At 46.0% G+C, this 16969-nt stretch overlaps 1 protein-coding gene across 1 annotated transcript in view; it reads left to right on the plus strand.

Moving 5' to 3' along the window:
• The window catches only part of FBXW10B (F-box and WD repeat domain containing 10B), a 161963-nt gene that overhangs the window by 92407 nt on the left and 52587 nt on the right, over positions 1–16969 (plus strand).

The following is a 16969-nucleotide window of genomic DNA, read 5'->3' on the forward strand; positions in this document are numbered from 1 at the left end:
CAGTGAGCACTAATACAGCTGTATGAGGTGTGTCCGTCAGTCAGTGAGCACTAATACAGCTGTATGAGATGTGCCTGTCAGTCAGTGAGCATTAATACAGCTGTATGAGATGTGCCTGTCAGCCAGTGAGCACTAATACAGCTGTATGAGGTGTGCCTGTCAGCCAGTGAGCACTAATACAGCTGTATGAGATGTGCCTGTCAGCCAGTGAGCACTAATACAGCTGTATGAGATGTGACTGTCAGCCAGTGAGCACTAATACAGCTGTATAAGATGTGCCTGTCAGCCAGTGAGCACTAATACAGCTGTATGAGATGTGACTGTCAGCCAGTGAGCACTAATACAGCTGTATGAGATGTGTCTGTCAGTCAGTGAGCACTAATACCGCTGTATGAGATGTGTCTGTCAGTCAGTGAGCACTAATACAGCTGTATGAGATGTGCCTGTCAGCCAGTGAGCACTAATACAGCTGTATGAGATGTGCCTGTCAGCCAGTGAGCACTAATACAGCTGTATGAGATGTGTCTGTCAGCCAGTGAGCACTAATACATCTGTATGAGATGTACCTGTCAGCCAGTGAGCACTAATACATCTGTATGAGATGTACCTGTCAGCCAGTGAGCACTAATACAGCTGTATGAGATCTGCCTGTCAGTCAGTGAGCACTAATACAGCTGTATGAAATGTGACTGTCAGACAGTGAGCACTAATACAGCTGTATGAGATGTGTCTGTCAGCCAGTGAGCACTAATACAGCTGTATGAGATGTGACTGTCAGCCAGTGAGCACTAATACAGCTGTATGAGATGTGTCAGTCAGTCAGTGAGCACTAATACAGCTGTATGAGATGTGTCTGTCAGCCAGTGAGCACTAATACAGCTGTATGAGATGTGTCTGTCAGTCAGTGAGCACTAATACAGCTGTATGAGATGTGCCTGTCAGCCAGTGAGCACTAATACAGCTGTATGCGTTGTGCCTGTCAGCCAGTGAGCACTAATACAGCTGTATGAGATGTGCCTGTCAGCCAGTGAGCACTAATACAGCTTATGAGATGTGCCTCTCAGCCAGTGAGCACTAATACAGCTGTATGAGATGTGTCTGTCAGCCAGTGAGCACTAATACAGCTGTATGAGATGTGACTGTTAGCCAGTGAGCACTAATACAGCTGTATGAGATGTGCCTGTCAGCCAGTGAGCACTAATACAGCTGTATGAGATGTGTCTGTCAGTCAGTGAGCACTAATACAGCTGTATGAGATGTGTCTGTCAGTCAGTGAGCACTAATACAGCTGTATGAGATGTGTCTGTCAGCCAGTGAGCACTAATACAGCTGTATGAGATGTGTCTGTCAGCCGGTGAGCACTAATACAGCTGTATGAGATGTGTCTGTCAGACAGTGAGCACTAATACAGCTGTATGAGATGTGACTGTCAGACAGTGAGCACTAATACAGCTGTATGAGATGTGACTGTCAGTCAGTGAGCACTAATACAGCTGTATGAGATGTGCCTGTCAGTCAGTGAGCACTAATACAGCTGTATGAAATGTGCCTGTCAGCCAGTGAGCACTAATACAGCTGTATGAGATGTGTCTGTCAGTCAGTGAGTACTAATACAGCTGTATGAGATGTGTCTGTCAGCCAGTGAGCACTAATACAGCTGTATGAGATGTGTCTGTCAGTCAGTGAGTACTAATACAGCTGTATGAGATGTGTCTGTCAGCCAGTGAGCACTAATACAGCTGTATGAGATGTGCCTGTCAGTCAGTGAGCACTAATACAGCTGTATGAAATGTGCCTGTCAGCCAGTGAGCACTAATACAGCTGTATGAGATGTGTCTGTCTGTCAGTGAGCACTAATACAGCTGTATGAGATGTGCCTGTCAGCCAGTGAGTACTAATACAGCTGTATGAGATGTGTCTGTCAGCCAGTGAGCACTAATACAGCTGTATGAGGTGTGTCTGTCAGCCAGTGAGCACTAAAACAGCTGTATGAGATGTGCCTGTCAGCCAGTGAGTACTAATACAGCTGTATGAGATGTGCCTGTCAGCCAGTGAGCACTAAAACAGCTGTATGAGATGTGCCTGTCAGACAGTGAGCACTAATACAGCTGTATGAGATGTGTCTGTCAGTCAGTGAGCACTAATACAGCTGTATGAAATGTGCCTGTCAGCCAGTGAGCACTAATACAGCTGTATGAGATGTGTCTGTCAGTCAGTGAGTACTAATACAGCTGTATGAGATGTGTCTGTCAGCCAGTGAGCACTAATACAGCTGTATGAGATGTGTCTGTCAGTCAGTGAGTACTAATACAGCTGTATGAGATGTGTCTGTCAGCCAGTGAGCACTAATACAGCTGTATGAGATGTGCCTGTCAGTCAGTGAGCACTAATACAGCTGTATGAAATGTGCCTGTCAGCCAGTGAGCACTAATACAGCTGTATGAGATGTGTCTGTCTGTCAGTGAGCACTAATACAGCTGTATGAGATGTGTCTCTCAGCCAGTGAGTACTAATACAGCTGTATGAGGTGTGTCTGTCAGCCAGTGAGCACTAAAACAGCTGTATGAGATGTGTCTGTCAGCCAGTGAGTACTAATACAGCTGTATGAGATGTGCCTGTCAGCCAGTGAGTACTAATACAGCTGTATGAGATGTGTCTGTCAGCCAGTGAGCACTAATACAGCTGTATGAGGTGTGTCTGTCAGCCAGTGAGCACTAAAACAGCTGTATGAGATGTGTCTGTCAGCCAGTGAGTACTAATACAGCTGTATGAGATGTGCCTGTCAGCCAGTGAGCACTAAAACAGCTGTATGAGATGTGTCTGTCAGCCAGTGAGCACTATTACAGCTGTATGAGATGTGCCTGTCAGCCAGTGAGCACTAATACAGCTGTATGAGATGTGTCTGTCAGCCAGTGAGCACTAATACAGCTATATGAGATGTGCCTGTCAGCCAGTGAGCACTAATACAGCTGTATGAGATGTGTCTGTCAGCCAGTGAGCACTAATACAGCTGTATGAGGTGTGTCTGTCAGCCAGTGAGCACTAATACAGCTGTATGAGATGTGTCTGTCAGTCAGTGAGTACTAATACAGCTGTATGAGATGTGCCTGTCAGTCAGTGAGCACTAATAGAGCTGTATGAGATGTGCCTGTCAGCCAGTGAGCACTAAAACAGCTGTATGAGATGTGTCTGTCAGCCAGTGAGCACTATTACAGCTGTATGAGATGTGTCTGTCAGACAGTGAGCGCTACTACAGCTGTATGAGATGTGTCTGTCAGACAGTGAGCACTAATACAGCTGTATGAGATGTGCCTGTCAGCCAGTGAGCACTAATACAGCTGTATGAGATGTGCCTGTCAGCCAGTGAGCACTAAAACAGCTGTATGAGATGTGTCTGTCAGCCAGTGAGCACTATTACAGCTGTATGAGATGTGTCTGTCAGCCAGTGAGCACTAATACAGCTGTATGAGATGTGTCTGTCAGCCAGTGAGCACTAATACAGCTGTATGAGATGTGTTTGTCAGCCAGTGAGCACTAATACAGCTGTATGAGATGTGACTGTCAGTCAGTGAGCACTAATACAGCTGTATGAGATGTGCCTGTCAGCCAGTGAGCACTAGTACAGCTGTATGAGATGTGACTGTCAGACAGTGAGCACTAATACAGCTGTATGAGATGTGTCTGTCAGCCAGTGAGCACTTATACAGCTGTATGAGATGTGTCTGTCAGCCAGTGAGCACTAATACAGCTGTATGAGGTGTGCCTGTCAGCCAGTGAGCACTAATACAGCTGTATGAGATGTGTCTGTCAGCCAGTGAGCACTAATACAGCTGTATGAGATGTGCCTGTCAGTCAGTGAGCACTAATACAGCTGTATGAGATGTGTCTGTCAGTCAGTGAGAACTAATACAGCTGTATGAGATGTGACTGTCAGACAGTGAGCACTAATACAGCTGTATGAGATGTGCCTGTCAGCCAGTGAGCACTAGTACAGCTGTATGAGATGTGACTGTCAGACAGTGAGCACTAATACAGCTGTATGAGATGTGTCTGTCAGCCAGTGAGCACTAATACAACTGTATGAGATGTGTCTGTCAGTCAGTGAGCACTAATACAGCTGTATGAGGTGTGCCTGTCAGTCAGTGAGCACTAATACAGCTGTATGAGTTGTGCCTGTCAGTCAGTGAGCACTAATACAGCTGTATGAGGTGTGCCTGTCAGTCAGTGAGTACTAATACAGCTGTATGAGGTGTGTCTGTCAGTCAGTGAGTACTAATACAGCTGTATGAGATGTGTCTGTCAGCCAGTGAGCACTAATACAGCTGTATGAGATGTACCTGTCAGTCAGTGAGCACTAATACAGCTGTATGAGATGTGTCTGTCAGTCAGTGAGCGCTAATACAGCTGTATGAGGTGTGCCTGTCAGCCAGTGAGCACTAATACAGCTGTATGAGGTGTGTCTGTCAGTCAGTGAGCACTAATACAGCTGTATGAGATGTGTCTGTCAGCCAGTGAGCACTAATACAGCTGTATGAGATGTGCCTGTCAGCCAGTGAGCACAAGTACAGCTGTATGAGATGTGTCTGTCAGCCAGTGAGCACTAATACAGCTGTATGAGATGTGTCTGTCAGCCAGTGAGCACTAATACAGCTGTATGAGATGTGCCTGTCAGTCAGTGAGCACTAATACAGCTGTATGAGATGTCTGTCAGCCAGTGAGCACTAATACAGCTGTATGAGATGTGTCTGTCAGCCAGTGAGCACTAATACAGCTGTATGAGATGTCTGTCAGCCAGTGAGCACTAATACAGCTGTATGAGATGTCTGTCAGCCAGTGAGCACTAATACAGCTGTATGAGATGTGTCTGTCAGCCAGTGAGCACTAATACAGCTGTATGAGATGTGTCTGTCAGACAGTGAGCACTAATACAGCTGTATGAGATGTGTCTGTCAGTCAGTGAGCACTAGTACAGATGTATGTGATGTGTCTGTCAGTCAGTGAGCACTAGTACAGCTGTATGAGATGTGCCTGTCAGCCAGTGAGCACTAATACAGCTGTATGAGATCTGCCTGTCAGCCAGTGAGCACTAATACAGCTGTATGAGATCTGCCTGTCAGTCAGTGAGCACTAATACAGCTGTATGAGATGTGACTGTCAGCCAGTGAGCACTAATACAGCTGTATGAGATGTGACTGTCAGACAGTGAGCGCTAATACAGCTGTATGAGATGTGTCTGTCAGCCAGTGAGCACTAATACAGCTGTATGAGATGTGCCTGTCAGCCAGTGAGCACAAGTACAGCTGTATGAGATGTGTCTGTCAGCCAGTGAGCACTAATACAGCTGTATGAGATGTGTCTGTCAGCCAGTGAGCACTAATACAGCTGTATGAGATGTGCCTGTCAGTCAGTGAGCACTAATACAGCTGTATGTGATGTGTCTGTCAGTCAGTGAGCACTAATACAGCTGTATGAGATGTCTGTCAGCCAGTGAGCACTAATACATCTGTATGAGATGTGTCTGTCAGCCAGTGAGCACTAATACAGCTGTATGAGATGTGTCTGTCAGACAGTGAGCACTAATACAGCTGTATGAGATGTGTCTGTCAGTCAGTGAGCACTAGTACAGATGTATGTGATGTGTCTGTCAGTCAGTGAGCACTAGTACAGCTGTATGAGATGTGCCTGTCAGCCAGTGAGCACTAATACAGCTGTATGAGATCTGCCTGTCAGCCAGTGAGCACTAATACAGCTGTATGAGATCTGCCTGTCAGTCAGTGAGCACTAATACAGCTGTATGAGATGTGACTGTCAGCCAGTGAGCACTAATACAGCTGTATGAGATGTGACTGTCAGACAGTGAGCGCTAATACAGCTGTATGAGATGTGTCTGTCAGCCAGTGAGCACTAATGCAACTGTATGAGATGTGCCTGTCAGCCAGTGAGCACTAATACAGCTGTATAAGGTGTGTCTGTCTGTCAGTGAGCACTAGTACAGCTGTATGAGGTGTGTCTGTCAGCCAGTGAGCACTAATACAGCTGTATGGGATGTGTCTGTCAGTCAGTGAGCACTAATACAGCTGTATGAGATGTGACTGTCAGACAGTGAGCACTAATACAGCTGTATGAGATGTGTCTGTCAGTCAGTGAGCACTAATACAGCTGTATGTGATGTGTCTGTCAGCCAGTGAGCACTAATACAGCTGTATGAGATGTGCCTGTCAGCCAGTGAGCACTAATACAGCTTATGAGATGAGCCTCTCAGCCAGTGAGCACTAATACAGCTGTATGAGATGTGACTGTTAGCCAATGAGCACTAATACATTTGTATGAGATGTGCCTGTCAGTCAGTGAGCACGAATACAGCTGTATGAGATGTGCCTGTCAGCCAGTGAGCACTAATACAGCTGTATGAGATGTGTCTGTCAGCCAGTTAGCATTAATACAGCTGTATGAGATGTGTCTGTCAGTCAGTGAGTACTAATACAGCTGTATGAGATGTGTCTGTCAGCCAGTGAGCACTAATACAGCTGTATGAGATGTGTCTGTCAGTCAGTGAGTACTAATACAGCTGTATGAGATGTGTCTGTCAGCCAGTGAGCACTAATACAGCTGTATGAGATGTGTCTGTCAGCCAGTGAGCACTAATACAGCTGTATGAGATGTGCCTGTCAGTCAGTGAGCACTAATACAGCTGTATGTGATGTGTCTGTCAGTCAGTGAGCACTAATACAGCTGTATGAAATGTGCCTGTCAGCCAGTGAGCACTAATACAGCTGTATGAGATGTGTCTGTCTGTCAGTGAGCACTAATACAGCTGTATGAGATGTGCCTGTCAGCCAGTGAGCACTAATACAGCTGTATGAGATGTGCCTGTCAGCCAGTGAGCACTAATACAGCTGTATGAGATGTGCCTGTCAGCCAGTGAGCACTAATACAGCTATATGAGATGTGTCTGTCAGCCAGTGAGCACTAATACAGATGTATGAGATGTACCTGTCAGCCAGTGAGCACTAATACAGCTGTATGTGATGTGTCTGTCAGTCAGTGAGCACTAATACAGCTGTATGAGGTGTGCCTGTCAGTCAGTGAGCACTAATACAGCTGTATGAAATGTGCCTGTCAGCCAGTGAGCACTAATACAGCTGTATGAGATGTGTCTGTCAGCCAGTGAGCACTAATACAGCTGTATGTGATGTGTCTGTCAGTCAGTGAGCACTAATACAGCTGTATGAGGTGTGCCTGTCAGTCAGTGAGCACTAATACAGCTGTATGAAATGTGCCTGTCAGCCAGTGAGCACTAATACAGCTGTATGAGATGTGTCTGTCTGTCAGTGAGCACTAATACAGCTGTATGAGATGTGTCTGTCAGCCAGTGAGCACTAATACAGCTGTATGAGATGTGTCTGTCAGTGAGCGCTAATACAGCTGTATGAGATGTGTCTGTCAGCCAGTGAGCACTAATACAGCTGTATGAGATGTGCCTGTCAGACAGTGAGCACTAATACAGCTGTATGTGATGTGTCTGTCAGTCAGTGAGCACTAATACAGCTGTATGAGGTGTGCCTGTCAGTCAGTGAGCACTAATACAGCTGTATGAAAAGTGCCTGTCAGCCAGTGAGCACTAATACAGCTGTATGAGATGTGTCTGTCTGTCAGTGAGCACTAATACAGCTGTATGAGATGTGTCTGTCAGCCAGTGAGCACTAATACAGCTGTATGAGATGTGTCTGTCTGTCAGTGAGCACTAATACAGCTGTATGAGGCGTGCCTGTCAGCCAGTGAGTGCTAATACAGCTGTATGAGATGTGTCTGTCAGCCAGTGAGCACTAATACAGCTGTATGAGATGTGCCTGTCAGTCAGTGAGCACTAATACAGCTGTATGAGATGTGTCTGTCAGCCAGTGAGCACTAATACAGCTGTATGAGGTGTGCCTGTCAGTCAGTGAGTACTAATACAGCTGTATGAGGTGTGTCTGTCAGTCAGTGAGTACTAATACAGCTGTATGAGGTGTGTCTGTCAGTCAGTGAGTACTAATACAGCTGTATGAGGTGTGTCTGTCAGACAGTGAGCACTAATACAGCTGTATGAGATGTGTCTGTCAGCCAGTGAGCACTATTACAGCTGTATGAGATGTGTCTGTCAGCCAGTGAGCACTAATACAGCTGTATGAGATATGTCTGTCAGCCAGTGAGCACTAATACAGCTGTATGAGATATGCCTGTCAGTCAGTGAGCACTAATACAGCTGTATGAGATATGCCTGTCAGTCAGTGAGCACTAATACAGCTGTATGAGATGTGTCTGTCAGTCAGTGAGAACTAATACAGCTGTATGAGATGTGACTGTCACACAGTGAGCACTAATACAGCTGTATGAGATGTGCCTGTCAGCCAGTGAGCACTAGTACAGCTGTATGAGATGTGTCTGTCAGACAGTGAGCACTAATACAGCTGTATGAGGTGTGCCTTTCAGTCAGTGAGTACTAATACAGCTGTATGAGGTGTGTCTGTCAGTCAGTGAGTACTAATACAGCTGTATGAGATGTGTCTGTCAGCCAGTGAGCACTAATACAGCTGTATGAGATGTACCTGTCAGTCAGTGAGCACTAATACAGCTGTATGAGATGTGTCTGTCAGTCAGTGAGCACTAATACAGCTGTATGAGATGTGTCTGTCAGCCAGTGAGCACTAATACAGCTGTATGAGATGTGTCTGTCAGTCAGTGAGCACTAATACAGCTGTATGAGATGTGTCTGTCAGCCAGTGAGCACTAATACAGCTGTATGAGATGTGCCTGTCAGCCAGTGAGCACTAATACAGCTGTATGAGATGTGTCTGTCAGCCAGTGAGCACTAATACAGCTGTATGAGGTGTGCCTGTCAGCCAGTGAGCACTAATACAGCTGTATGAGATGTGTCTGTCAGCCAGTGAGCACTAATACAGCTGTATGAGATGTGTCTGTCAGCCAGTGAGCACTAATACAGCTGTATGAGATGTGCCTGTCAGTCAGTGAGCACTAATACAGCTGTATGAGATGTGTCTGTCAGCCAGTGAGCACTAATACAGCTGTATGAGATGTGCCTGTCAGCCAATGAGCACTGATACAGCTGTATGAGATGTGTCTGTCAGTCAGTGAGCACTAATACAGCTGTATGAGGTGTGTCTGTCAGCCAGTGAGTACTAATACAGCTGTATGAGATGTGCCTGTCAGTCAGTGAGCACTAATACCGCTGTATGTGATGTGTCTGTCAGTCAGTGAGCACTAATACAGCTGTATGAGATGTGCCTGTCAGTCAGTGAGCACTAATACCGCTGTATGTGATGTGTCTGTCAGTCAGTGAGCACTAATACAGCTGTATGAGATGTCTGTCAGCCAGTGAGCACTAATACAGCTGTATGAGATGTGTCTGTCAGCCAGTGAGCACTAATACAGCTGTATGAGATGTGCCTGTCAGCCAGTGAGCACTAATACAGCTGTAAGAGATGTGCCTGTCAGCCAGTGAGCACTAATACAGCTGTATGAGATGTGCCTGTCAGCCAGTGAGCACTAATACAGCTGTATGAGATGTGTCTGTCAGCCAGTGAGCACTAATACAGCTGTATGTGATGTGTCTGTCAGTCAGTGAGCACTAATACAGCTGTATGTGATGTGTCTGTCAGTCAGTGAGCACTAATACAGCTGTATGAGATGTGTCTGTCAGTCAGTGAGCACTAATACAGCTGTATGAGATGTGTCTGTCAGCCAGTGAGCACTAATACAGCTGTATGAGATGTGTCTGTCAGCCAGTGAGCACTAATACAGCAGTATGAGATGTGCTTGTCAGCCAGTGAGCACTATTACAGCTGTATGAGATGTGTCTGTCAGTCAGTGAGCACTAATACAGCTGTATGTGATGTGTCTGTCAGTCAGTGAGCACTAATACAGCTGTATGTGATGTGTCTGTCAGTCAGTGAACACTAATACAGCTGCATGAGATGTGTCTGTCAGTCAGTGAGCACTAATACAGCTGTATGTGATGTGTCTGTCAGCCAGTGAGCACTAATACAGCTGTATGAGATGTGACTGTCAGACAGTGAGCACTAATACAGCTGTATGAGATGTGTCTGTCAGCCAGTGAGCACTAATACAGCTGTATGTGATGTGTCTGTCAGTCAGTGAGCACTAATACAGCTGTATGTGATGTGTCTGTCAGTCAGTGAACACTAATACAGCTGCATGAGATGTGTCTGTCAGTCAGTGAGCACTAATACAGCTGTATGTAATGTGTCTGTCAGCCAGTGAGCACTAATAAAGCTGTATGAGATGTGCCTGTCAGCCAGTGAGCACCAATACAGCTGTATGAGATGTGTCTGTCAGTCAGTGAGCACTAATACAGCTGTATGAGATGTGTCTGTCAGCCAGTGAGCACTAATACAGCTGTATGAGGTGTGCCTGTCAGCCAGTGAGCACTAATACAGCTGTATGAGATGTGTCTGTCAGCCAGTGAGCACTAATACAGCTGTATGAGATGTGTCTGTCAGCCAGTGAGCACTAATACAGCTGTATGAGATGTGCCTGTCAGTCAGTGAGCACTAATACAGCTGTATGTGATGTGTCTGTCAGTCAGTGAGCACTAATACAGCTGTATGAGATGTCTGTCAGCCAGTGAGCACTAATACAGCTGTATGAGATGTGTCTGTCAGCCAGTGAGCACTAATACAGCTGTATGAGATGTGTCAGTCAGTGAGCACTAATACAGCTGTATGAGATGTGTCTGTCTGTCAGTGAGCACTAATAAAGCTGTGTGAGATGTGTCTGTCAGCCAGTGAGCGCTAATACAGCTGTATGAGATGTGCCTGTCAGTCAGTGAACACTAATTCAGCTGTATGAGATGTGTCTGTCAGTCAGTGAGCACTAATACAGCTGTATGAGGTGTGTCTGTCAGCCAGTGAGCACTAATACAGCTGTATGAGATGTGTCTGTCAGTCAGTGAGCACTAATACAGCTGTATGAGATGTGCCTGTCAGCCAGTGAGCACAAGTACAGCTGTATGAGGTGTGTCTGTCAGCCAGTGAGCACTAATACAGCTGTATGAGATGTGCCTGTCAGTCAGTGAGCACTAATACAGCTGTATGTGATGTGTCTGTCAGTCAGTGAGCACTAATACAGCTGTATGAGATGTCTGTCAGCCAGTGAGCACTAATACAGCTGTATGAGATGTGTCTGTCAGCCAGTGAGCACTAATACAGCTGTATGAGATGTGTCAGTCAGTGAGCACTAATACAGCTGTATGAGATGTGTCTGTCTGTCAGTGAGCACTAATAAAGCTGTGTGAGATGTGTCTGTCAGCCAGTGAGCGCTAATACAGCTGTATGAGATGTGCCTGTCAGCCAGTGAGCACTAATACAGCTGTATGAGATGTGCCTGTCAGCGAGTGAGCACTAATACAGCTGTATGAGATGTGTCTGTCAGCCAGTGAGCACTAATACAGCTGTATGAGATGTGCCTGTCAGCCAGTGAGCACTAATACAGCTGTATGAGATGTGTCTGTCAGCCAGTGAGCACTAATACAGCTGTATGAGATGTACCTGTCAGCCAGTGAGCACTAATACAGCTGTATGAGATGTACCTGTCAGCCAGTGAGCACTAATATAGCTGTATGAGATGTGTCTGTCAGTCAGTGAGCACTAATACAGCTGTATGAGATGTCTGTCAGCCAGTGAGTACTAATACAGCTGTATGAGGTGTGCCTGTCAGCCAGTGAGCACTAACACAGCTGTATGAGATGTGCCTGTCAGCCAGTGAGCACTAATACAGTTGTATGAGATGCGTCTGTCAGCCAGTGAGCACTAATACAGGGGTATGAGATGTGTCTGTCAGCCAGTGAGCACTAATACAGGGGTATGAGATGTGTCTGTCAGTCAGTGAGCACTAATACAGCTGTATGAGATGTATCTGTCAGTCAGTGAGCACTAATACAGCTGTATGAGATTTGCCTGTCAGCCAGTGAGCACTAATACAGCTGTATGAGATGTGTCTGTCAGTCAGTGATCACTAATACAGCTGTATGAGATGTGACTGTCAGACAGTGAGCACTAATACAGCTGTATGAGATGTGCCTGTCAGTCAGTGAGCACTAATACAGCTGTATGAGATGTGCCTGTCAGTCAGTGAGCACTAATACAGCTGTATGAGATGTGCCTGTCGGTCAGTGAGCACTAATACAGCTGTATGAGATGTGTCTGTCAGTCAGTGAACACTAATTCAGCTGTATGAGATGTGTCTGTCAGTCAGTGAACACTAATTCAGCTGTATGAGATGTGCCTGTCAGTCAGTGAACACTAATTCAGCTGTATGAGATGTGTCTGTCAGTCAGTGAGCACTAATACAGCTGTATGAGGTGTGTCTGTCAGCCAGTGAGCACTAATACAGCTGTATGAGATGTGTCTGTCAGTCAGTGAGAACTAATACAGCTGTATGAGATGTGCCTGTCAGCCAGTGAGCACAAGTACAGCTGTATGAGGTGTGTCTGTCAGCCAGTGAGCACTAATACAGCTGTATGAGGTGTGTCTGTCAGTCAGTGAGCACTAATACAGTTGTATGAGATGTGCCTGTCAGCCAGTGAGCACTAATACAGCTGTATGAGATGTGTCTGTCAGCCAGTAAGTACTAATACAGCTGTATGAGATGTGTCTGTCAGTCAGTGAGCACTAATACAGCTGTATGAGAGGTGACTGTCAGACAGTGAGCACTAATACAGCTGTATGAGATGTGCCAGTCAGTCAGTGAGCACTAATACAGCTGTATGAGATGTGTCTGTCAGCCAGTGAGCACTAATACAGCTGTATGAGATGTGTCTGTCAGTCAGTGAGCACTAATACAGCTGTATGATGTGTGTCTGTCAGCCAGTGAGCACTAATACAGCTGTATGAGATGTGTCTGTCAGCCATTGAGCACTAATACAGCTGTATGAGATGTGTCTGTCAGCCAGTGAGCACTAATACAGCTGTATGAGATGTGTCTGTCAGTCAGTGAGCACTAATACAGCTGTATGAGATGTGTCTGTCAGTCAGTGAGCACTAATACAGCTGTATGAGATGTGCCTGTCAGCCAGTGAGCACTAATATAGCTGTATGAGATGTGCCTGTCAGCCAGTGAGCACTAGTACAGCTGTATGAGGTGTGCCTGTCAGCCAGTGAGCACTAATACATCTGTATGAGATGTGTCTGTCAGCCAGTGAGCACTAATACAGCTGTATGAGGTGTGTCTGTCAGCCAGTGAGCACTAATACAGCTGTATGAGGTGTGTCTGTCAGACAGTGAGCACTAATACAGCTGTATGAGATGTGCTTGTCAGCCAGTGAGCACTAATACAGCTGTATGAGATGTGTCTGTCAGCCAGTGAGCACTGATACAGCTGTATGAGATGTGTCTGTCAGTCAGTGAGCACTAATACAGGGGTATGAGATGTGCCTGTCAGCCAGTGAGCACTAATACAGCTGTATGGGGTGTGTCTGTCAGTCAGTGAGCACTAATACAGCTGTATGAGATGTGCCTGTCAGTCAGTGAGCACTAATACAGCTGTATGAGATGTGTCTGTCAGTCAGTGAGCACTAATACAGCTGTATGAGATGTGTCTGTCAGCCAGTGAGTGCTAATACAGCTGTATGAGATGTGTCTGTCAGTCAGTGAGCACTATTACAGCTGTATGAGATGTGTCTGTCAGCCAGTGAGTGCTAATACAGCTGTATGAGATGTGCCTGTCAGCCAGTGAGCACTAATACAGCTGTATGAGATGTACCTGTCAGCCAGTGAGCACTAATACAGCTGTATGAGATGTACCTGTCAGCCAGTGAGCACTAATATAGCTGTATGAGATGTGTCTGTCAGTCAGTGAGCACTAATACAGCTGTATGAGATGTCTGTCAGCCAGTGAGTACTAATACAGCTGTATGAGGTGTGCCTGTCAGCCAGTGAGCACTAACACAGCTGTATGAGATGTGCCTGTCAGCCAGTGAGCACTAATACAGTTGTATGAGATGCGTCTGTCAGCCAGTGAGCACTAATACAGGGGTATGAGATGTGTCTGTCAGCCAGTGAGCACTAATACAGGGGTATGAGATGTGTCTGTCAGTCAGTGAGCACTAATACAGCTGTATGAGATGTATCTGTCAGTCAGTGAGCACTAATACAGCTGTATGAGATTTGCCTGTCAGCCAGTGAGCACTAATACAGCTGTATGAGATGTGTCTGTCAGTCAGTGATCACTAATACAGCTGTATGAGATGTGACTGTCAGACAGTGAGCACTAATACAGCTGTATGAGATGTGCCTGTCAGTCAGTGAGCACTAATACAGCTGTATGAGATGTGCCTGTCAGTCAGTGAGCACTAATACAGCTGTATGAGATGTGCCTGTCGGTCAGTGAGCACTAATACAGCTGTATGAGATGTGTCTGTCAGTCAGTGAACACTAATTCAGCTGTATGAGATGTGTCTGTCAGTCAGTGAACACTAATTCAGCTGTATGAGATGTGCCTGTCAGTCAGTGAACACTAATTCAGCTGTATGAGATGTGTCTGTCAGTCAGTGAGCACTAATACAGCTGTATGAGGTGTGTCTGTCAGCCAGTGAGCACTAATACAGCTGTATGAGATGTGTCTGTCAGCCAGTGAGCACTAATACAGCTGTATGAGATGTGTCTGTCAGCCAGTGAGCACTAATACAGCTGTATGAGATGTGCCTGTCAGTCAGTGAGCACTAATACAGCTGTATGTGATGTGTCTGTCAGTCAGTGAGCACTAATACAGCTGTATGAGATGTCTGTCAGCCAGTGAGCACTAATACAGCTGTATGAGATGTGTCTGTCAGCCAGTGAGCACTAATACAGCTGTATGAGATGTGTCAGTCAGTGAGCACTAATACAGCTGTATGAGATGTGTCTGTCTGTCAGTGAGCACTAATAAAGCTGTGTGAGATGTGTCTGTCAGCCAGTGAGCGCTAATACAGCTGTATGAGATGTGCCTGTCAGTCAGTGAACACTAATTCAGCTGTATGAGATGTGTCTGTCAGTCAGTGAGCACTAATACAGCTGTATGAGGTGTGTCTGTCAGCCAGTGAGCACTAATACAGCTGTATGAGATGTGTCTGTCAGTCAGTGAGCACTAATACAGCTGTATGAGATGTGCCTGTCAGCCAGTGAGCACAAGTACAGCTGTATGAGGTGTGTCTGTCAGCCAGTGAGCACTAATACAGCTGTATGAGATGTGCCTGTCAGTCAGTGAGCACTAATACAGCTGTATGTGATGTGTCTGTCAGTCAGTGAGCACTAATACAGCTGTATGAGATGTCTGTCAGCCAGTGAGCACTAATACAGCTGTATGAGATGTGTCTGTCAGCCAGTGAGCACTAATACAGCTGTATGAGATGTGTCAGTCAGTGAGCACTAATACAGCTGTATGAGATGTGTCTGTCTGTCAGTGAGCACTAATAAAGCTGTGTGAGATGTGTCTGTCAGCCAGTGAGCGCTAATACAGCTGTATGAGATGTGCCTGTCAGCCAGTGAGCACTAATACAGCTGTATGAGATGTGCCTGTCAGCCAGTGAGCACTAATACAGCTGTATGAGATGTGTCTGTCAGCCAGTGAGCACTAATACAGATGTATGAGATGTGCCTGTCAGCCAGTGAGCACTAATACAGCTGTATGAGATGTGTCTGTCAGCCAGTGAGCACTAATACAGCTGTATGAGATGTACCTGTCAGCCAGTGAGCACTAATACAGCTGTATGAGATGTACCTGTCAGCCAGTGAGCACTAATATAGCTGTATGAGATGTGTCTGTCAGTCAGTGAGCACTAATACAGCTGTATGAGATGTCTGTCAGCCAGTGAGTACTAATACAGCTGTATGAGGTGTGCCTGTCAGCCAGTGAGCACTAACACAGCTGTATGAGATGTGCCTGTCAGCCAGTGAGCACTAATACAGTTGTATGAGATGCGTCTGTCAGCCAGTGAGCACTAATACAGGGGTATGAGATGTGTCTGTCAGCCAGTGAGCACTAATACAGGGGTATGAGATGTGTCTGTCAGTCAGTGAGCACTAATACAGCTGTATGAGATGTATCTGTCAGTCAGTGAGCACTAATACAGCTGTATGAGATTTGCCTGTCAGCCAGTGAGCACTAATACAGCTGTATGAGATGTGTCTGTCAGTCAGTGATCACTAATACAGCTGTATGAGATGTGACTGTCAGACAGTGAGCACTAATACAGCTGTATGAGATGTGCCTGTCAGTCAGTGAGCACTAATACAGCTGTATGAGATGTGCCTGTCAGTCAGTGAGCACTAATACAGCTGTATGAGATGTGCCTGTCGGTCAGTGAGCACTAATACAGCTGTATGAGATGTGTCTGTCAGTCAGTGAACACTAATTCAGCTGTATGAGATGTGCCTGTCAGTCAGTGAACACCAATTCAGCTGTATGAGATGTGTCTGTCAGTCAGTGAGCACTAATACAGCTGTATGAGGTGTGTCTGTCAGCCAGTGAGCACTAATACAGCTGTATGAGATGTGTCTGTCAGTCAGTGAGAACTAATACAGCTGTATGAGATGTGCCTGTCAGCCAGTGAGCACAAGTACAGCTGTATGAGGTGTGTCTGTCAGCCAGTGAGCACTAATACAGCTGTATGAGGTGTGTCTGTCAGTCAGTGAGCAATAATACAGTTGTATGAGATGTGCCTGTCAGCCAGTGAGCACTAATACAGCTGTATGAGATGTGTCTGTCAGCCAGTAAGTACTAATACAGCTGTATGAGATGTGTCTGTCAGTCAGTGAGCACTAATACAGCTGTATGAGAGGTGACTGTCAGACAGTGAGCACTAATACAGCTGTATGAGATGTGCCAGTCAGTCAGTGAGCACTAATACAGCTGTATGAGATGTGTCTGTCAGCCAGTGAGCACTAATACAGCTGTATGAGATGTGTCTGTCAGT

This window comes from Bombina bombina, chromosome 1, assembly GCF_027579735.1.
Source record: "Bombina bombina isolate aBomBom1 chromosome 1, aBomBom1.pri, whole genome shotgun sequence".
NCBI lineage: Eukaryota > Metazoa > Chordata > Amphibia > Anura > Bombinatoridae > Bombina > Bombina bombina.